Here is a 24,609-nt window from a genome sequence, read left to right on the forward strand (position 1 = left end):
CTCCCTTCACTACCTGAATAATTTATTTCATCTCAGCATACATTTCTTCAATTTCTTCGTAATCTGCAGAGCTAGTTGGCATATAAACTTATACTATTGTAGTAGGTATGGGCCTCGTATCTATCTTGGCGACAATAATGCGCTCACTATGCTGTTTGTAGTAGCTTAACCGCATTCCTATTTTCCTATTCATTATAAAACCTACTCTTGCATTACCCCTATTTGATTTTGTGTGTATAACCCTGTAGTCACCTGACCAGAAGTCTTATTCCTCCTGCCACCGAACTTCACTAATTCCCACTATATCTAACTTCAACCTATCCATTTCCCTTTTTAAATTTTCTAACCTACCTGCCCGATTAAGGGATCTGACATTCCACGCTCAGATCCGTAGAACACCAGTTTTCTTTCTCCTGATAACGACATCCTGTTGAGTAGTCCCCGCGCGGAGATCCGAATGGGGGACTGTTTTACCTCCGGAATATTTTACCCAAGAGGACGCCATCATCATTTAATCACACAGTCAAGCTGCATGCCCTCGGGAAAAATTACGGCCGTAGTTTCCCCTTGCTTTCAGCCGTTCGCAGTACCAGCACAGCCAGGCCGTTTTGGTTATTGTTACAAGGCCAGATCAGTCAATCATCGAGACTGTTGCCCTTGCAGCTACTGAAAAGGCTTCTGCCCCTCTTCAGGAACCACGCGTTTGTCTGGCCTCTCAACAGATACCCCTCCGTTGTGGTTGCACCTACGGTACGGCTATCTGTATCGCTGAGGCACCAAGCCTCCCCACCAACGGCAAGGTCCATGGTCCATGGGATATATATATATATATATATATATATATATATATATATATATATATATATATATATATATATATATATAGTTGCCGCCGATCTACATAGGGAGAAACGGTAATATTGTTTCACAATTTGTCTTGATCTTCTGATGACTTTATTAGTCGATAAGCGGCATCATCATCTGCAAACAACATAATACGGTTGCTCAGACAGTCTCCAAAATCGTTTATATAGCTAAGGAACAGCAAAGCAGCAAAGGACCTATAACACTACTTTGGGAAACGCCATAAATCACTTTTACTCGATGACTTTTCGTCAATTACTACGAACTGTGACCAGACATGAAATCACGAATCCAGTCACATAGCTGAAACGATACTCTATAAGCACGGAATTTCATTACAAGCCACTTGTTTGGTACAGGGTCAAAAGTCTTCTGGAAATCTAGAAATAAGGCATCAATTGAAATCAGTTGTGAATAGCGTTCAACACTTCGTGTGAGTAAAGAGCTAGTTGTGTTTGACAAGAACGATGCTTTCTAAATCCGTATTGACTGTGTGTCAATAGACCGTTCTAAAATGGTTCAAATGGCCCTAAGCACTATGGGACTTAACAGCTGACGTCATTAGTCCCGACGCGCGGGATTAGCCGAGCGGTCTCAGGCGCTGCAGTCATGGACTGTGCGGCTGGTCCCGGCGGAAGCTCGTGTCCTCCCTCGGGCATGGGTGTGTGTGTTTGTCCTTAGGATAATTTAGGTTAAGTAGTGTATAAGTTTAGAGACTGATGACCTTAGCAGTTACGTTCTACAAGATTTCACACACATTTGAACATTCATCAGTCCCCTAAACTTAGAACTATTTAAACCTAACTAACCTAAGGACATCACACAATCCATGCCCGAGGCAGGATTCGAACCTGCGACCGTAGTAGCCGCGTGGTTCCGGACTGAAGCGCCTAATACCGCTCGGCTACCGCGGCCGGCAGGAGACCGTCCTCTTCAAGGTAATTCATAATGTTCGATCACAATATATGTTCCAATATCCTGCTGCATATCGACGTTAATTATATGGGCCCTAAATTTAGTGGATTTCTCCTACTACCTTTCTAGAATATCTGTGAAACTTCCCAGTCTTCGGGTACGGATCTTTTGTCGAGCGAACGGTTGTATATGATTGTTAAGTATGGAGCCATTGTATCAGCATACTCTGAAAGGAACCTAAATGGTATACAGTCTGGACCAGAAGACCTGCTTTTATTGATGACTCCAGTTGCTTCACTACTCAGAGGATATCTCATGTTGTCAGCTGTTCTTGATTCGAATTCTGGAATATTTACTTCGTCTTATTTTATGAAGGAATTTCGGAAGGCTGTGTTTAGTAACCCTGCTTTGACAGGACTGTAGTCGATAGTATTTCCAATCCTATCGCGCAGAGAAGCCATTGATTGTATCTTGCCACTTGCACACTTCACATATGACCAGAATCTCTTTTGATTTCTTGCCAGGTTTCGAGACAAAGTTCCGTTGAGGAAACTATTATAAGCACCTCCCACTGAAGCCCGTGCTAAATTTCGAGCTTCTGTAAATGATCGCCATCCTTGGAGATTTTGCGTCCGCTTAAATTTGGCATTTTTTTCTTTGTTTCTGCAAGAGTGTTCTGACCGGTTTGGTGTACCAAGGAGGATCAACGCCACCGTTTGTTACTTTATTTGGTATAAATCTCTGAATTTCGGCCGATACTATTTCTTAGAATTCAAGCCACATCTGGTCTACACATATATTGTTAATTAGAAACGGGTGGAGATTATCTCTCAGGAACGTGTCAAGTGAATTTTTATCTGCTTTCCTGAACAGGTATTTTTTTCGTTTTTTTTTGTGGATTTGAGGGTTACAATATTCAATCTCCATGACAACCTGTAATCGTTTTGATGCTTGTTATTAGCTCAGGGTTATTTGTTGCTGAGAGGTCAAGTGTGTTTTCGCAACCGTTTACTATTCACGTGAGATCATGCACTAAATGCTCGAAATCATTTTCAGAGAATGCATTTTTCACAATTTCGGATTTAAGCATGTATTTTCGACATCATATCGAGGGTAAATTAGTCACCACCAACTATAATTTTATGAGTCGAGTACGTGTTGGAAATTAAACTCATCATTTTCATCTGTTTCCAGACCTTAAGAACACTTTTGGGGAGTTCACTTTCATAGTGCTGAAGCTGTGCAAGCAGAGGTGAAGTTGTGGCTGCGTCAACACAGTCGAACATTCTACACTGGCAGTATCAACAAACTAGTCTCTCGTTGGTAAAAATGTGTTCGTAGCCAGAAATACAATATTGGGAAATAAATATGAAGAGATGAAGAGTAAAGATGTGGAATGTTAATAACGCTTACTTTATTTAAAAAGGTTTTTAAAGTTTTCACATAAAGTATTCGGAGTCATTACTATTCAGCACAACCATATGATTCTTGGAGAACGAAATGTTGCCCATTAAAGTGCAGGAAAGCACCCTATTGTGTTTGAATGTTGCGTGTATTAAATGGTTTATGGATTCAAACATTTCATAGACGATCTGAGATGAAATGCTAAGCGCACACTTTTACCTTAATATCCTTCCATACTCGGCTACTGCGAAGGGCACTCAGTAAGTAATGTAACACATTTTATTCTGAAAGTAGGTTGGTTTTATTCAAGATTCCAACGCACAATATTATTACCCACTCTTTTAGCTACAAAACCCTGCTTTTCAACATGATCTACGTTCACTGCGATGGCCTTACACCAACTTACTGGGAGGGCCAGTATGCCTGCATTGTGCCACTCGGCTGGTCGACGTCGGAACCATAGTTTTGCTGCATGAATAACCTCCCCATCACCCACGCACTGCTTCCCGCGGAGGGCGCCCTTTACTGGGCTATACGCTGCCTAAGTTTGAGCGGGATTTTATTCTACACGACCAGAAGCCATTTAGAAGACAACGTAAAACGCGAAGTTTGGACAATATCTCAGCAAAGCGACCAGTTTTGAGGTAGAGTCGAATGTGTCATTTTCAAGACGATCCCAACGTCTGCGGCCATCTGAGACATCAACTCAGTGAATATTGCGAAATGATTTGGGTCTGATTCCGTACAAAATTGTACCGGCTCAAGGCTTGAAGTCAAACAACCACGGATGGAGTAGTAGCAGTAGTAGTAGTAATAGTAGTAGAGGTGTTGTTGGGCGCACGACAGCAAGGTTTTCAGCGCCCGTTCAGTAACATAGCGAGACGGGTGTCAAGAAAAAAACTCAGAACAGTAATATAAAACGGAACATAAAACACGGGGAACAATCGTTGAAAAATTTGTGCTAACCCACACCGAAGCGTGGGATGAAGCAGGGCGTCAGCAGTAAAACATGGACAACACAGGAAGAAAGTGGTTGAGGGAGCTAAAACAATGTAGCAGATGGAAGTGGCTGGCTGACCGCAAGGAAAAGAGGGAGGAGTCAGCCACTCTGCAATACACTCCAACCTCCAGCCTAAAATTATAGGCCAGAGTCCAGACACATCAACCACGGATGGCATCGCGATTTCGCTGGCTGAGCCGTACAGCAGTTGGAAGCAGATCGTGATTTCAGTGGAAAGATCATCTTTCAGACGAGGCGAATTTTCTTCTTAGTGGCTTCGTCAGTACGCAAAATTGTCGTTAATGGAACGAGAACAAGGACAATTGATCCGTGAGTTGCCATTGCGTTACGAAAAACTCACTGTGTGGTGCGTTTTTTTACATGATAGCGTCTTTGGACTTATTCCTTTCGAGATGATGAGAGAAAAACCGTTATCGTCAATCGCAACCGTTACAGATCCATGTTAGGCGAATTTATGTGGCCAGAACTTGGAAGTGTATGTATTAGAAACATGCGGTTCCAGCCGGATAGCACTGTGTGCCACACAGATGATCATACGCCCGATTTGCAGAGGGAGAAGTTTGCTGACCGGATCGTCTCAAGACGTGGATCCGTGAAATGACCGCCACGCACGTATAATTTAACACTCATGGAATTTTTTGTTTGGGGATGGGTCAAAATCCATGTCTATGGAGAAACTGATTAACTATTAGAGCCATCGTGTGCGCCAGTGTATTCAAAGCCGTGGTGGACATTTGAACGATATTTTGTACGGAACATAACTGCAATACCTAAGCTTCAAAATAAAGCACAGTTTACTTTGGCATGTTAAGTGGTTTATTTTCTTTTCAAATGTTAAAAAGTATCACTCATAGTGAAAGACCCTTTACGTTAAACTGTAAACCGTAACGTCAAAGCTAAATTTTTACAATACAGTACAACATCAAATCTAATGTAAACTGCAAAACATGCAGATAAACAAAAATATGCAAGATTTCTGTTTCAGTATACACAACTCAAACAACAATGAGAATGCTCACTCCGACTGAATTAGAGCCATGCGCATAGCACACAGACACTTTCTTATCACGCTGTCTGCGTGGCACAACGGAACGCAGTCTGATAAACTACGAAATACCAGTGATATGAAAATGGGTGAAAGGAAAATTGGCTGTTATAGACAGGACATCGCCTCAGTCAGTAATTACAGACGATGTACTTCCTCCGGAGTAGAAGCCGTATCTGAAAATGGAAAAGAATACGTACTTCCAGGTTAATGGCAAACAGTACGTACTAAATGATACAGAGGGTGAACTATAGGAGCCGGTAGGACTAGAGGATTACATTACCACGCAACATAACATTATATGAACAAGAGAAATACTATAGAAACTCGTTAGGCTACTGATAGTAATTGCGATATATTATGTTACCAAATTACAATCAAATGCACCACAGAAGAGTGAAAAAGAATCCACACCCAGTAAGGAGCTCATACAACAAACGAACCATTTTAGATTGTTTAGGTAGTTCGCGTTAACCTGCAGGCCTAACTATAACTGACTGGGTAAGTTAGTCGAAGGCCGGAGGAAGACAAGAGTATATCACTCCTATCAGTATCATACCTAGTAAACCACAGCAGAGAGAAAATCAGCAGCTGTATCGAGAGCAGCTTCCTTACTACCTCGTTTATTTTATTAAAATCGTTGAGACGGAGATGGCAGTGCTCCCGTTTGTGCATTTACGATGGTCATTCAATAAGTAGTGCCTCACATTTTCTTCTCAGAACATATTTGTTGTTGACAGTCAGAATTTGGTGACAGTATACATCAACATTTCTTGCCCATGTCCTGTTTTTCTACGTAGTCTCCATCACGTTCTATGGCCATACGCCAACGTTGTGGAAGAGCATGTATTCCCTGCTGGTAAAGCTCTTGTCCTGTAGGCGTGGCCATGTTTCCACTACATGACTGACACTCTTGTCATCTTCGAAGGGTGTTCCCCATAGAGAATCTTTAAGTGGCCCAAAGAGAAGAATGTCCGAGGGTGCCAGGTCTGGATCGTAGGGTGGATGAGGAATGATATCCAACTCAAAAAATGGCTCTGAGCACTATGCGACTTAACTTCTGAGGTCATCAGTCGCCTAGAACTTAGAACTAATTAAACCTAACTAACCTAAGGACATCACACACATCCATGCCCGAGGCAGGATTCGAACCTGCGACTGTAGCGGTCGCTCGGTTCCAGACTGTAGCGTCTAGAACCGCACGGCCACTCCGGCCGGCAATATCCAACTCAATTTGGCGATCTGTTGCCGGGTTCTCAGACTTGTATGTGGGCATGCATTATCGTGTTGGAGGAAGATTTTTGCTGGATTCTTGTCCGATGGAATACGTCGGAAACGGTTCTTGAGTTTATTCAGAGTCTTCACATATTCTTTTGAATTAATGGTTGACCCTCTTGGCGTCACACTCCCGAGAATGACACTATCGCAATCCCAGGAGACAGTCACCATGACTTTCCCGGCTGAGGGGGGTTGTCGTCAATTTCTTATTTTGTGGTGAATGAGTATGATGCCACTCCATGTAATCTGTTTTTGCTTCTGGCGCAAAGTGATGCCCCAGCTTTTGTCCCCCGTAATGATCTGTGACAGAAATGCCTCTCCGCCGGTCTGAAAACGCTGCAACAACTCAGATGAAACGGTCTTTCTTTGAATCTTGTGGTCCACTATGAGTACCTCTTTTAATATCGGAGAGTCTTGATCATTGCAGACGCACTTCCAATGCTGACCGACAGCTATAGGGTCAGTTATCGAGTTGTGTTGCGCCGATAATCGCGAATAATGGCATCTGCACGATTCAGCATATTTGGAACAGTGGCTGTGACAGAACGTCCCAAGTGTGGCTGATCCTGACTTTGTTTACCCATCGTCAACTGTACTCCTATCAACCGCAACATCGCCATTCACTGCATAAAAACATTTGTGGATGTTCATCGCGGTTTCTGTTTGTGCACACAAGAATTCAGTAACAGCACGCTGCTTTTAACGTAAGTCGTACGTAGACGCCATTTTTACGCTGTACTACGACTGTGCCATCTGCCAGAACGGTTCGTAACATGACTGGCGCACAGAACAAACACCAAACGTGAAGCGCTAAGAAGGACGCTTGTCTATGTATATTAATGGCTTTTTAAAAAAAAATGTGGGTCATTAATTATTGAACGACCATCGTAATTCATTGTTCAGTTTGATGTTTTTTAGCATAACTTCATAGCGTAAGTTCATTTTCAGCTTTCCATTTTCCGTTATGATGTTCGATTGTAAAACAAGCAGAAAGGTTTCTTGCACATCAAAATCTAAAACGGCTTTGTCTATTGCACAAAGATAAACTTTTTGAAAGTGACAAAGTAATTCCGGAATGAGCTGTGCAGCGAAATGAACGTTGTTTTGAAACCTTTTCGCATACTAAAACTGTCTGCCGGATTCGATCTCGAACATGGAACCTTGCTTTTGGCAGGCGATCCCTTACTGACTGAGATATCTACGCAAAACTCACGACCTGTCCTCGCAGATTCGTTTCTCCCATTTTTTACACTCCAACGAAGCTCTTCTGAATACGTTACTGGACTACTCCTGCAAGAAAGGAGTGTTAGTCCATAAAGATATGGAGGACAAGTTTATAAAGTAGAAGAGAGAGTCTTGCAGAAGTGAAGCTCTGAGTTCTTACTAGATAGCGCAGTCGGTAAGAGCATTGCCGAGTGTGGTAGCGTAATGGTCAGCACACTGGACCCTCATTACAAAAGATAGTGATTTAAACTTCCTTCCGGCCATGCGTCTGTTGGTAACACCTTTGCCCGTGAAAGACAAGGTTTCGAGTTTGATTCCCCGTTCAGCACAAAGTTTAAATCTGCGGGGAAGTTTCAATAAAATAATTAATTATAGATACGTGATCTTTTTGTCGTTTCGTAATGATCAATTTCACAGACATCGGTTTCCTAAGTCACAACGTAACAATATTATCATAGCGCGATTCAGACGCAGCAGTGATTGAGAGGTGCAATTACCTTGCGATTTTCTAAAGCAGAGTACGTCGTATAAATAACTTGGTCCAAATTTTTAACTGAAAGCATTATGCAGTTGAGTTAGCAGAATGTCGTGATGGCAATTTTTGTGTGGATTACTGTTATACAGTCTACATCTACATCTACATCTACATCCATAATCCGCAAGCCACCTGACGGTGTGTGGTGGAGGGTACCTTGAGTACCTCTATCGGTTCTCCTTTCTATTCCAGTCTCGTACTGTTCGTGGAAAGAAGGATTGTCGGTATGCTTCTGTGTGAGCTCTAATCTCTCTGATTTTATCCTCATGGTCTCTTCGCGAGATATACGTAGGAGGGAGCAATATACTGCTTGACTCTTCGGTGAAGGTATGTTTTCGAAACAGCTACTGAGCGTCTCTCCTGCAGAGTCTTCGACTGGAGTTTATCTATCATCTCCGTAACGCTTTCGCGATTACTAAATGATCCTGTAACGAATCGCGCTGCTCTCCGTTGGATCTTCTTTATCTCTTCTATCAACCCTATCTGGTACGGATCCCACACTGCTGAGCAGTATTCAAGCAGTGGGCGAAAAAGCGTACTGTAACCTACTTCCTTTGTCTTCGGATCGCATTTCCTTAGGATTCTTCTAATGAATCTCAGTCTGGCATCTGCTTTACCGACGATCAACTTTATATAATCATTCAATTTTAAATCACTCCTAATGCGTACTGCCAGATAATTTATGGAATTAACTGCTTCCAGTTGCTGACCTGCTATTTTGTAACTAAATGATAAGGGATCTATCTTTCTATGTATTCGCAGCACATTACACTTGTCTACATTGAGATTCAATTGCCATTCCCTGCACCATGCGTCAATTCGCTGCAGATCCTCCTGCATTTCCTTACAGTTTTCCATTGTTACAACTTCTCGATACACCACAGTATCATCTGCAAAAAGCCTCAGTGAACTTCCGATGCCACCTACGAGATCATTTATGTTTATTGTGAATAGCAACGGTCCTACGACACTCTCCTGCGGCACCCCTGAAATCACTCTTACTTCGGAAGACTTCTCTCCATTGAGAATGACATGCTGCGTTCTGTTATCTAGGAACTCTTCAATCCAATCACACAATTGTTCTGATAGTCCATATGCTCTTACTTGGTTCATTAAATGACTGTGGGGAACTGTATGGAACGCCTTGCGGAACTCAAGAAACACGGCACCTACCTGTGAACCCGTGTCTATGGCCCTCTGTGTCTCGTGGACGAATAGCGCGAGCTGGGTTTCACACGACTGTCTTTTTCGAAACCCATGCTGATTCCCACAGAGTAGATTTCTAGTCTCCAGAAAATTCATTACACTCGAACATATACGTGCTCCAAATTCTACAACTGATCGATGTCTGAGATATAGGTCTATAGTTCTGCACATCTGTTCGACGTCCGTTCTTGAAAACGGGGATGACCTGTGCCCTTTTCCAATCCTTTGGAACGCTACGCTCTTCTAGAGACCTACGGTACACCGCAGCAAGAAGCGGGCAAGTTCCTTCGCGTACTCTGTGTAAAATCGAACTGGTATCCCATCAGGTCCAGCGTCCCTTCCTCTTTTGAGCGATTTTAATTGTTTCTCTATCCCTCAGTCGTCTATTTCGATATCTACCATTTTGTCATCTGTGCGACAATCTAGAGAAGGAACTACAATGCAGTCTTCTTCTGTGAAACAGCGTTGGAAAAAGACATTTACTACACTCCTGGAAATTGAAATAAGAACACCGTGAATTCATTGTCCCAGGAAGGGGAAACTTTATTGACACATTCCTGGGGTCAGATACATCACATGATCACACTGACAGAACCACAGGCACATAGACACAGGCAACAGAGCATGCACAATGTCGGCACTAGTACAGTGTATATCCACCTTTCGCAGCAATGCAGGCTGCTATTCTCCCATGCAGACGATCGTAGAGATGCTGGATGTAGTCCTGTGGAACGGCTTGCCATGCCATTTCCACCTGGTGCCTCAGTTGGACCAGCGTTCGTGCTGGACGTGCAGACCGCGTGAGACGACGCTTCATCCAGTCCCAAACATGCTCAATGGGGGACAGATCCGGAGATCTTGCTGGCCAGGGTAGTTGACTTACACCTTCTAGAGCACGTTGGGTGGCACGGGATACATGCGGACGTGCATTGTCCTGTTGGAACAGCAAGTTCCCTTGCCAGTCTAGGAATGGTAGAACGATGGGTTCGATGACGGTTTGGATGTACCGTGCACTATTCAGTGTCCCCTCGACGATCACCAGAGGTGTACGGCCAGTGTAGGAGATCGCTCCCCACACCATGATGCCGGGTATTGGCCCTGTGTGCCTCGGTCGTATGCAGTCCTGACTGTGGCGCTCACCTGCACGGCGCCAAACACGCATACGACCATCATTGGCACCAAGGCAGAAGCGACTCTCATCGCTGAAGACGACACGTCTCCATTCGTCCCTCCATTGACGCCTGTCGCGACACCACTGGAGGCGGGCTGCACGATGTTGGGGCGTGAGCGGAAGACGGCCTAACGGTGTGCGGGACCGTAGCCCAGCTTCATGGAGACGGTTGCGAATGGTCCTCGCCGATACCCCAGGAGCAACAGTGTCCCTAATTTTCTGGGAAGTGGCGGTGCGGTCCCCTACGGCACTGCGTAGGATCCTACGGTCTTGGCGTGCATCCGTGCGTATCTGCGGTCCGGTCCCAGGTCGACGGGCACGTGCACCTTCCGCCGACCACTGGCGACAACATCGATGTACTGTGGAGACCTCACGCCCCACGTGTTGAGCAATTCGGCGGTACGTCCACCCGACCTCCCGCATGCCCACTATACGCCCTCGCTCAAAGTCCGTCAACTGCACATACGGTTCACGTCCACGCTGTCGCGGCATGCTACCAGTGTTAAAGACTGCGATGGAGCTCCGTATGCCACGGCAAACTGGCTGACACTGACGGCGGCGGTGCACAAATGCTTCGCAGCTAGCGCCATTCGACGGCCAACACCGCGGTTCCTGGTGTGTCCGCTGTGCCGTGCGTGTGATAATTGCTTGTACAGCCCTCTCGCAGTGTCCGGAGCAAGTATGGTGAGTCTGACACACCGGTGTCAATGTGTTCTTTTTTCCATTTCCAGGAGTGTATTTCGGCCTTTAGTCTGGCATCCTCTGTTTCAGTACCATTTTAGTCAGAGATTGTCTGGACATTTTGTTTTGATCCACCTACCGCTTTGAAATAAGACCAAAATGTCTTAGGATTTTCTGCCAAGTCAGTAAATATAACTTTACTTTCGAATTCATTGAACGTCTCTCGCATAGCCCTCATCACACTACATTTCGCTTCGCGTAATTTTTGTTTGTCTGCAAGGCTTTGGTTATGTTTATGTTTGCTGTGAAGTTCCCTTTGCTTCCGCAGCAGTTTTCTAACTCGGTTGTTGTACCACGGTGCCTCTTTTCCATCTCTTACGATCTTGCTTGGCACATACGCATCTACCGCATATTGTATGATGGTTTTGACCTTTTTCCACAGATCCTCAACACTATCTATACTTTTGTGTTGAGCCGACGGGTACTCTGTAAACTGCATTTTGTCACTTTTGCTAAACAGAAAAATCTTCCTACCTTTTTTAATATTTCTATTTACGGCTGAAATCATCGATGTAGTAACCGCTTTATGATCGCTGATTCCCTGTTCTGCGTTAACTGTTTCAAATAGTTCGGGTCTGTTTGTCACCAGAAGGTCTAACATGTTATCGCCACGAGTCGGTTCTCTGTTTAACTGCTGAAGGTAGTTTTCAGATAAAGCACTTAAAAAAAATTTCACTGGATTCTTTGTCCCTGCTACCCGTTATGGACAATTGAGTCTCCTAGTCTATATCCGATAAATTGAAACCTCCCCCCCAGAACTGTAACGTCTTGTGGAAATCTACTCGAAATATTTTCCAAATTATCCTCCAGGTGCTCAGCTACAACAGCTGCTGAGCCAGGGGGCCTATAGAGACATCCAATTACCATGTCTGAGCCTGCTTTAACCGTGACCTTCACCCAAATTATTTCACATTTAGGATCTCCGTCAATTTCCTTCGATACTAGTCCACTTCTTATCGCTATAAACACGCCTCCCCCGTAATTGTCCAGCCTGTCTCTGCGGTATACATTCCAATCTGAGTTTAGGATTTCATTACTGTTTACGTCTGGTTTGAGCTAACTTTCTGTCCCTAGTACTATATGAGCGTTGTGACCGTTTATTAATGGGAGCAGTTCTGGGACCTTTATATTGACGCTCCTGCAGTTTACTATTAGCACATTAATATTGTTATTCCCTGTTGTATTTTGCCTACTCCTACCTTGCCGCGTCCCATGAGGCGTCTTATCGGGCCTAAGGAGGGAATTATCTAACGTAAAAACCAACATTTGCACTCCACACGTACTCCGCTACCCTTGTAGCCGCTTCCGGCGTGTAGTGCACGCCTGGACTATTCAGGGGGACCCTACATTTCTCCACCCGATAGCGGAGATCGAGAAATTTGCACCCCAGATCTCCGTAGAATCGTCTGAGCCTCTGGTTTAACTCTTCTACTCGGCTCCAAACCAGAAGACCGCGATCGGTTCTGGGAACAATTACGCTAAGGGGTAGATCTTAAGAAGATATCCTTGTTTTGAAGCGTCTCTTTTCTGTGCCTCCATAACCTTTTACGTTCTGTATTATCCTAGGCAATACAATTTCGTATTCTGCAACAGCATGCTTCATAGATTAGTCGTATATAATTTTTTTCATTCAGCAGAGAACAGAATTCCATGTGGATAAAGTTATATCAGTTAGTTCAGACAACCAAACATTAAGTCACGAAATTATTTTCACTTATTTTGTGGGACTTGTTAATTCCTGAAGCAACTGGGCACACAGATTACTTTTTAAATTTACTAATTATGGCCTAGATATGAACCTATTTGGGAGACCACAACGCAACACTGGAGTTGATAATTCCACAATCGAATTTGGCAAACTAAAGATATGGGTTGCTTGCTCATGAAGAGGTATAACTTCCCGGCAAGCACATTAACCTTTTTGTCTTTCCACAGAGTAATAGTAATAGTAGTAGATAGTCTCATGGCCTTACTGATAATCCAAAACTGATCTCAACCAAATAATTTAATATGGAACCATTTTTTTTTTTTGTTTGGGTTACACGATGAATCTGAATCATCCTACTTCCCTCAGAAATTTCTTTGATAATCCGTAACATCGAACCACGTACTTTCGCTCTATCCAGCTTTGCTTTCCTTGTTACAAGCAGACCAATACTTACTGTATAGCCTAAGAAACGTTATTGAGTCTTCTTTGACACAGAATACACGAAATTACGTCTCAGGCTCTTTCCTTAGAACATGTCGTGTGAATTAACTGTTGAAGAAACATCTAACTGATTATGCAACGAACATAATCCATAACTGAATGGTGACTGGACAGGAAAAAAAAACTCACTTATGTACGCCATAGCTCATATTCGATACGTGTAGATCTTGTAAGTAGCCCAAGCGTAAGCAATACGTTCATCTGCATACCGCAGCTAAATTCTGATAATCAATAAATCTGCCAGAGTGTTCGTAGTGCAAAAATGGTAATTTAACCTTCAGTGCCATTGAATATGCCAGATACTGCCAAATTATTTTTGTAGGTCATATGAGTCATTTTTTCTCCTTTTACTTAAAAATACCTTAAAATATTACTGCCCGGAAAGTTAAAACGCAGCTGGAGAAACTGAAGTGGAAGGAGTAACTAGTGATAATCGTTGCCGTATGTTTATCGTATGTTAACGGTGCTATGTTCGGATCCCTGTTTTTTTCCCTTCAGCCTGCACCCAACTTCTTAACAGGCTGCGGAAAGTAGAGTGCGACAAAGCAGGCGCCTACTGGCGGGCGCAATTCCGGCCGGCGCACTCCTGTGGGCGGCCATCGTGTTGATGCCGCGGTTACTGTTGAGCGACTTATTGCGCCCCTTAAATGGCTGGCACACAATACTGCCCTCGTACCAACCGAGGTGTACGGAGAATTAATTAATTTCGAAATTCTCATTAGAAGTCGAGGGTTGTTATCCTGGACTGGGCACTACTTTACCACAGCTACCTTGGGAAACGAGTACAGGTCGACGGGTGCGTAGACAACTTACGTACGAAACTTGGATGTCAATAGCCCAGCGCCAGGACAGCCGTCGTCAGTTCCGTGCAAGGGCGTACAGTATTTTATGTCTTTTATTCTTCCAGAAATGTCGATCACAACTTTGAGCTACATTCGTTTATACATCCTACTCAGCTATCCTTTAGCCCGCGGAGATCTTATATGAGAAGAAATGGCTTGTACACTTTTCACACAATGTGGTTTACAAATATTCGTAACGTAAAGCAAACCACAAACAGTTCTGTATACGCTAAGATTTCGAGTCATGAATGACCTAGGTCTCACATATTTGTGAGAAGTTACTCCATATGCCACAAAAGTTACTGATCTTGCTACTTCGAGTTAGTACATATCAATTTCTCTTATGGTTAACTGGGTGCACAGTTAAGTTATTAATCAGGGAGTCTGTCTAACTTTTTCTGTGTTTGTGATACTGAGCTGACACATACGTTAGCAGATGTAGAGCGATATGGTGACAACTGTGTCAACCAAGTTCTCTGTGATTCTTATATGTTACGTTCTGGCTGACAGTAGAGTATCGTTTGAGAAACACTGTTATCAAGAGTGCTGATATCCTAATGTAACCAGAAGACTCGAACGCAGCAATAGTTACCTCAGAAGACTGTAAAAGGTTAAATAGTCCTCGTGGAGGGGTTGCTGTTGCAGTTGCCTGACTATCGTAAAAGCGAGCTTAAGTGGCTAACTCGGATGGTAGATTCAACAACCAAACTACAAAAGATTTGTTTCTTCACGCATGACGGCCCCTTTCCGTCGTGAAATGTTCGTTTTGAGCATGGATGGCTATGACACATGCAATGGAATGTCAGAGTCGTGTCCGAGTTACTGACGACAATTCGAAGAGAGTGGGTGAAACCCGATGTCAGCACAGAGACTACTTCGCTGGCAACCAAATTGGTCGCATAGCTTATTGTCCCTAACCAAACTACGTCACGCGCCCTCAGTCCATGTCACACTAGAGATGAGATTCAAATTTAGCCTAAGAGAATGAACTAAAATCTTGCGATCGGTAACTGTACGAAAGGAAGGCAGAAAAATCAGGGTTTAACGTCCCAACGAGGTCATTGCAGACGGAGCCCTAGCTCGCATTGTTTCAAGGATGTGGATATGGGGAAGGAAACCGACCATTTCCTTTCAGAGGAACCATAGCGGCCTGTAATGATTTGGAGGTATCGCGAACTGTATGCCTCCCTTTCGTGGCCTAATTAGGGCTATTACATTTTTTCCCATTAGGATTCGAACCAAATCAGAAACGATCTGCCCCCCCCCCCCCTCTCCCAAGGACCAAGGAACTTGCTGTAGTGGGGTGGCTTGCGTGCCTCAGTGCGACAGGCACACGTGTTGTTGGGGTCTTCAGTCCGAAGACTGGTTCGATACAACTCTCCATGCTACTCTGTTCCAGTGCAGGCTTCTTTATCTCCGAATAGACACTGCAACTTACATCCTTCTCCATCTGCTTAATTGATCTCTTGGTCTCCTTCCACAATTTTAGCGCCCACACATCCCTCCAACACTAAATTGGTGATAACTTGATGTCTGAGAAAATGTTCTATCAACCGATCCCTTCATTTAGACAAATTTATTTTCTCTCCAATTCTGTTCAGTAGCGCCTCATTAGATACGTGATCTACCCACGTGATCTTCAGCATTCTTCTGCAGTACCACATTTCAATATCATCTATTCTTTTCTTACCTGAACTGCTTATCGTCCATATGTCGCTTCCATACATGGCTACACTCCAAACAAATATCTTCAGAAAGGACTTCCTAACAATTAATACGTACTCGTAGGCGGGGCGTGGTTGTACACTAGAATGAATGTTCAAACGCAGTTCACGTCTAAGCTCGGACAGTTACTGCCTGCAGAGTCATACCAGAGGATTTACAGGTTGGCCTCCCGAGTGCCATTTGATCGAAGATGACTATGACAAGTGAATCACTAATACAACAATTCCTTAGTATGCACATATTATAGCCTGGTGCTATTGAATACAGCCCTTGAATGTGTTCCATTTTATACAACAATGTATTAAAGAAATCGAAAGCCAAACTATAGTTCACACAAATAAATGACGCATTACAATCTACAACCTGCCAACAGGGACTCATACATAGAATAAGAGGCCGTTATAAGCAGATCTGTCAACAACGTGTACAATTCTTAAGCAAGAGCAAATAATTTTTATGTGTCTAGTGAATGCTACAGTTCCGATTGAAAGAGTCCATTTTATTAACCACAGATTTTGTGTTTGTGTGTGTGTGTGTGTGTGTGTGTGTGTGTAAGTGCATACGTGCGTCCGTGCTTACGTCATAAAGAATAAATCTGTCAAAGGAACTTTCGCATTCTTATTTATACTCAAGTCGTAATGAATTATACATATAAGGACTGATCATATCAAAGAGATCGATGTTTGCAAATGTAGTGACATTATAAAACGATATTGTTGCTTTGCATCAAATAGGCGTAGCAATAGAAGCACCGTTTATCCACATTACTTCTTTTTCAGGAAGAATTGCAAAATCTTGCCCTTCCAGAGGATTCATTCAGACATTTAACTTAATCGTTTCTACCTCATTTAGAACTCATTAAAATGTTAATAACGTTGGAAACTTCAGAAACTGAGTCAATCTGTTTACTAATAAATGAAACGTCTTTATCTATGCAGTTGGACGAAAAAAGAACTGAAAATAACAACTCTCGGTCATACTGTACGAAGAGCGCTGTGATAGTCCACGAAGTTCGCAATGACTATGAAACTGGGAGTGACAACGTTCTTCAAGGAGAGAGGTGGTTTTTCTCAGTAATGGAGCAAGTATTGAGGAAGCGGACATCCATGGCTCTGTAGACCACATGCTGCAGTGTCAAGTACGCATCTTTTGTATAGTCATTCACTTACTTATTCATTCATAGCATTCCGTAGATACCATAGGGAAGTACAATTTTCAGCGATGTATACAAAGACATAATTGAAACCTTATGTCTATTAAGTATTAACAATAAATTGTGACTATGCATCTTGCCCCACCTATATTTAATCGAGCACATTGGCTTTGCAAAAAGCTGCGGCCTCCTCAGTTTTGTTACACAGCTACTGTTTGTCTGCTTAATAGTTACCTGATATCACTGGTCCTTTTCAAAGCAAATATGTAATATATATGTTATTGTCTCTGTGCTACAATGTGTCGGTTTGGTTTATAAGTCTCTATTGTTGACTGCTCCCGACAGGCCTTGTTCCACGCATGTCGTACGTACATTATGTTTACCAGAAGTGTCATTTGGTGCACTGAGGGAAAATGCATCCCTGCTAACACTTCGTGAGACATAACAGCCAAAAGAAGGTACAAAGAATCTCAACAGAGTTTCTGATTAAAAAAAGGGTTGAGTGTAGCAGGGAAAGGAACAGGTGACTTTCTGGCTTTTGCAACGGTACTGGAAGAAGCCGTCGGATAAATGACGTCCAACGACGGACAAAAGCGACGGGAAATGGGTTTGTTGGCTGAGCACTGCCTGTGTTGGTCAGAGAGAATGCGCGACGTGTGCCCTAGGGGTGAGTCCTGTGGCGACGGTAAGGCGGCCGACTGTGACAGCCGAATGGATGGCAGAGGGGGCGCCTAAGCGGCTGGCTTCCGAGCTTCCGCCTCGCTAACCCAGCAGTCTCTTGTACACAGAAAATATTCCCCCTCTCTGGGAGTACGAGAGACAACTTCGCGATGAAAATACACACGGTCACCGCTCTGACCTTACACTTCTTCTCTATGCTCGTATGTTCAATTTTACATATTTATATCATTTATCTTATAACAGCTTTACACGGTATTCCTCCGTTTCTTCCAAGTATCCCCATTTCAGAAAAATTTTTCTTGAGAAAATCCTTACAGGGTTTTCCAAGGGATAAAGTTTTCACTTTATCGTAACCCCTCTTACGACTCTTTATGTGTGTCCTTACGATTGTTCCTGACCTTGACCAAAATGCATTGATTCTAGTCAGGTAGTAATGTCCTGTAGTGAAATTTGTTTCGAATTGTTGTGTGTGAGTAATTGCACGTCCTTGTTGCGTTTTTAAGTGTACAAATCCTTGATAAATAATAATTATCGATACGTTAGTGTCATTTGCTCGTATAGACCTACAGGTTTGTGGCTTTTTCCTTAGACTGATAAGCAGTACACGAGTATCACTTGCAGAAATGTTTTTTAAATGATCTGCTCCGTTACCCAACACCATTTCCTCGGAAATCGTACTGAGATTTTAATATTGTAACTAATTTGCTTAGAATCAGTATTTTGTGAGCACTCCACCCTAAATAACTCCAAATTCATTCTGATCGATAGGTTACTGCTGTCAGAGGATTCCAATGATTTATCATGTGGAAACATTTAGGAATATATCCCACCATGTAATAAAAGTCTACACCTGTTAACACCTCGCAACCTCGTTACAGGTTTGTGATTTCGGCGCTGTGTTCTACTGTGAATACAGTGTCTGGCAAAAGACTAAAGCACTCAGAAGGCATAATCAGATGTCAATGCTACTTCGTGCACGTACGCTCCATAGGCGGATTGTAGATGGTTAGAGCTGCAGTTCTCTTTGTCCGCCATAGCGGCCTCCAGTGTGCGTTAATGTTGATCGTAGTTACTGTTGTTACCAGGCCTGATAGTGCAGACAAGGGGTTTGAACGGCGACAGATGTTGATTGGTCACTAAAAACGAAACGGGGCTGCCGCTTCCTCATGTGAGACAGAGTTGTCAGTACGTGACGGTAAGTCTCCATTAGGTCATCTGGTCGAATCGTACAGTATCCAGATTTGTGGGGCATAGGGATGTGACTGAGCCGATGGTGGACTGCATGGGAACGTGAGTGCTGCCGCACACCTCGTCAAGGTTCCTGTCGACCACGTCTGACCACCACAAACGAGTACCGTCGTACTGTGCACCAAATATACGTAACCCCTTCACATATGCATAAGACATCCAATAACCAGTGATGAACTCCCTGCAACATTCTGAGCCACCCTCCATCAATGGTCAGAGCCCAGCAAACCGGAATAGGGAATTAACGTCCCATGCACAGATTGCCGTTCACACTATAGCAAATAGGGCTGTATTTGAAGTGATACTGTGACAGAAAAGCATGGAATGCTGATGAATGGATTCTCATTATTCTCAGCTGTCAATCGCGGTTCTTCATTTCCTCAGATATTCCAGTCTTTTGGAGAGGCACAGCGGTGTTATTCCTACCGCCATGTTGTGGGGAGCCATCGGGTATGACTTAGGATGACTGCTGGTTATGATTGAGGGAACACTGATGCAGGATGTTACGTCACGGGAAAACTGCGACTTCATGTGTTACCCCTCATGCGACAATATTGTGGTGACATACTTCACAGGCCAATATTCGTCCACACATTTGACGTGTCACCACGCACTGTCTAGCTGATGAGGTACTCACGTAGCCAGCAAGATTCTTGTATCTGCCCCGGACAGAACCTGTTTGGGACCAGTTCGGACGTGAGCTGCGTAACAGCCACAGTATCCAGGATGCCAAGGAACCGTTAAAGGAGTTGTCGGCCTGCTTGCCTCAGGAGAGGCAGCCTTCCAAACCAAATCAGTGCATGCATCTAGGCCAGAGGGAGTGCAACGTCATACTGATAATTGGACTTGTACTAAGTTCTTTCTTGGTTTGACTCTATATTGCAATCACCTTAATAACATAACATATCCTTTCAGCTCATGACGTTTCACTCCGTTTCCTCCACCCCTTCTGGGTGCTTCACTTTCTTGTCAGGCAGTGTATATTTTTCTTCCACAGAGTCACAGTATTTTGATGACAAGATAATTTGTACTTTTTTGCTACAGGAGATCTGATAAACACACGAGCTGCACTTAAAATGGTGATTAGCCAAACCTGTATTATGGTGTGTAACCGATCGTCAGTGGAATGTTATATATCTCTATATCAATTACATGTGAGCCAGTTATAAACTTTTGTGGTGCTTAGCTTGAGTGCAGTTCATGGTACACAGATTATAGTATATATTAGTGCTGTCAAATCGTAGTCAGTGACAATTTTTGGTCGCATCTGACGTAACTGTCACACAGTGTAAACGTGTAGTGTTAACAGTTACCTGAAACCTGCAGACCACCAAGCATCGAAGATTTTTAATTCGTAGATTAATATTTGTGTGCACAACAGAGGGCTATTCCAGTAGCTGTAAGTGGTGTAGTAAAGTGTTAGTGATTATTGTAGGAAACCGGAGCGATTCTGTTCTAAACAGAGAGCGAACAGGATTTGCGAATGGCTTTCACGAAGTGCTCATAAAGGACGTAACTAACGGAAGCTAATAAAATTTAACTGATGTAAGATATCTTTAAAAGAATGTACACTATAAAATGGATCTAGAATCGAGTGCTGTAGCTTCGAAAACAATGTTTCCTCTTGCCGCGTTGACTTCCTGCATTTTTGATTGTGGGATTGTACTCTTCTCCATCTCCCATATAGAAAACGTGACATTTTGTGTACATCCTTGCGCGCTGATTTCGCAACTTGAGTTTGATTATAAGATTTCCCACGCAACAATTACACAGTCAGCCATGAATCTGTTACTCGGGGATCAGACCGAGCTCGGACCGCGTACTTGTTTTACTAATGAATGCTTGTAGTACATACTGATCTGTCAAATTGCATGTATTTAAAAAGAAAGGTAATTTGAGTTATACAGCGCTGTGATAGATGTGTAAAGCGTTTGCCGTATGGCTTCCAAAGTGCTGGAACCGACTAACGCTATATAGCGTGCCCTGGAGACTTTCACTTTGAAGTGCAATACAACTTACGTAGCGCTTTGATATCTTCCTAACAGAACAAACTGTGTCGTAAGTGAAATTCATATAAAGTACCTAAAGAATCGTAAAATGTGCTGTTAATCGTTCCTGAAATATCTGTCTTATCAACGTAGTCAACTGACTTACTTAGTGAGTGTGATGCACTAAGAGATAGCCAGAATTGCAACTATAGAGGATGTTTATTTAGTCGGTGACGGGTTCGGGCTATGTCCATTCTCAAACCAACCAGTGTTAGTCAAGTAAAATGTCCTTCCAAACATTCCAACATTAATTAGGACCATGCACATATATACCCACTTTATTTACTGCTACTGTGAACGGATATTTTCTTGGCAATTATTGGTTGGTTTGAGAATGGGCAGAGCCCTAAACTGGTAACCGACAAAATAAACGCCCGTTTTTGTTGCAACACTGGCTGTCTCTTTTTGCATCACATTGTAAGATGAGTTGCTGTTCCACGTTGCCCAGAACGGTGGAGTTATGGCCTACTTAGGTTATGTTTTAGATTATTCAAATACGTACATTACAGACTGTAGGAAACAGAAAGTATTTTAATTTAGTTAGAGCTTGTGAAATATGCGGTGCAGTAGTCGGCATCATGTCTTGAAGGTACGCTCTTCCAGTAAACATTACATGAAAGATTGACGCTTTGGATTCCTTCCAAAAGAACCTTACAGGAATCAGTGACCTGTCACAAAACCAGGACTAGTAGGGCCAGGGGGTTAATAGGGAATTTGATCCCGAAGGGTCGCCGAAGACCTGCTGTGTTGCACCGATGCCTCGGGGCGGGCGTCGTCGTCTAACTAAGGCAATTTGCACGGTCGGCGCGCGCGCACTGCTCGTAACGAGACTGCTGCGTGCACGTATGAATGCGTGCCGCACCGTGCCTCATTTACAGTCCTCGCGACTCCACCGCAGAGATACGCACCGTGCTGATGGGCAGCCTGGAGCCGGGAACAGTTTACAGCAACTGAGTTAAGCTACGCGTTTCCCCTGGTATTCCTAACATGCAACACGATATGCAATGGTATGGGCAGAGACGCGATAAATGTGCGATATTTAATTTTGTCTGTTATTGACCACCGCACCCTTTACTCCCATTTCTTCCGCAGGCACAGTCAAAACAGTTTTGAGTCTATTTAAGGTAACGACGCCATGGCCAGAGAGATACAAATCATAGGAAAATATTTCCGTTCCTCACATTCGAATTGGTTTTTCCGTTATTATTGATATCGTAAATAATGAAGTTTACAAACTTAGATAACAGGTTGGAAAAACAGTACACTTACAGAAGACGTAAGGGAGGGGGGAGGACCATAGACGCAATACAGATCATCTACAGATACTGAATATGTTGCTTACTGTTATTACTTTGATAACAGTAGTCTAAATTACGATACTAGTACTTATAAGTACTTGGAAATCGTATGACAAATGGAGAGGATAAAATGAATGGTATCATTACTTTTATGCACTATGCTTTCAAGATTTTCGATAGCTTTCTTATCATCCAAATATGAGCTTACCTATTGTAAGGGTTTCATCATGATGTTCGCCGCCACATTACACAGTAACCTCGTGGACAGACAAATTTAATAAGAATGCATACAAAGAATATCTCAGTCCTGTAAAAGCAAAGCATTGGTGAGCAGTACGTGTCGGTCAGGAGCAGTGACTTCGAACGTGGACTAGTCATTGTATGTGACTTGAGTAACAAATCCATTAGGGATCTTTCAAGCCTTCTGTAGCTGCCCAAGTCGAATGTTGGTGATGTGATTGTGAAGTGAAATGTGAATTCACAGCTGAAGCTAAACCAAAACCAGGTAGACGACATGCAGTGACGCAAAGGAACCGTCGAGCATTCCATAGGATGACTCCAGACTCCCAACTAAGGTACGAGCAAATGAGATTGGTTCCCAAATATGTGAGTCGCTCGAATACTTCTCAAGTAATAGAACCCAGTAAGTTGTCCTCGATGGTGAGTGTTCATCGGAGGTGAGGGTATCATCTGGAGTGTCCCAGAGAAGTGTGGTAGGTCTGCTGTTGTTTTCTATTTACATAAATGATCTTTTGGATAGGGTGGATAGCAATGTGCGGCTGTCTGCTGATGATGTTGTGGTCCACGGGAAGGTGTCGTCTTTGAGTGACTGTAGGAGGATACAAGATGGCTTGGACAAGACTTGTGATTGGTATAAAGAATGGTAGCTAACTCTAAATATAGATAAATGTAAATTTATGCAGATGAACAGGAAAAATAATCCCGTAATGTTTGAATATTCCATTAATAGTGTAGCGCTTGACACAGTCACGTCGATTAAATATTTGGGCGTAACATTCCAGAGCAATATGAAGTGGGACAAGCATGTAATGGCAGTTATGGGGAAGGCGGATAGTCGTCTTCGGTTCATTGGTAGAATTTTGGGAAGATGTGGTTCATCTGTAAAGGAGACCGCTTATAAAACACTAATACGACCTATATTCTTGAGTACTGCTCGAGCATTTGTGATCCCTATCAGGTCTGATTGAGGGAGGACATAGAAGAAATTGAGAGACGGGCTGCTAGATTTGTTACTGGTTGGCTTGATCATCACGCGAGTGTTGCGGAAATGCTTCAGGAACTCGGGTGTGAGTCTCTGGAGGAAAGGAAGCATTCTTTTCGTGAATCGCTACTGAGGAAATTTAGAGAACCAGCATTTGGGGCTGACTGCAGTACAATTTTACTCGCGCCTACTTATATTTCGAGGAAAGACCATAAAGATAAGATAAGAGAGATTAGGGCTCGTAAAGAGGCATATAGGCAGTCATTTTTCCCTCGTTCTGTTCGGGAGTGGAACAGGGAGAGAAGACGCTACTTGTGGTAGGAGGTACCCTCCGCCACGTACCGTATGGTGGATTGCGGAGTATGTAAGTAGATGTAGATGTAGGTATAAAAAATCGCATGAAATCAGTGAAAGGTATCACTCGTGAGTTCGCGAGTGCTACGAGCAGTCCAGGTGTCACAGTGACCGTACTTACGGAGTTAAAATGAATCAGTGGAGCAGCTCCTAAGTCACACTTTTCTGTAGTCAGTGCTAACAAACACTTGAGGCGCATGCTCCTAAAGAGCGACGCCACTGGACAGTGGACGAGTGGACATGAGTTATTTGGAAAAATGAATCACACTACACGCTGTGGTAATACGTTGGAGAGGTTCGGGAATGACGAGTACCTTGAGAAAGTTAACTTCCGTTACGTGTATTGGCAACCGTCAAGTACGGAGGAGGTGGTGCTACGATATGTGTGAGTTTCTCGTGGGTAGAGTGTGGCCCCCTTATTGCGA

Source organism: Schistocerca gregaria, chromosome X, assembly GCF_023897955.1.
Source record: "Schistocerca gregaria isolate iqSchGreg1 chromosome X, iqSchGreg1.2, whole genome shotgun sequence".
Lineage (NCBI taxonomy): Eukaryota > Metazoa > Arthropoda > Insecta > Orthoptera > Acrididae > Schistocerca > Schistocerca gregaria.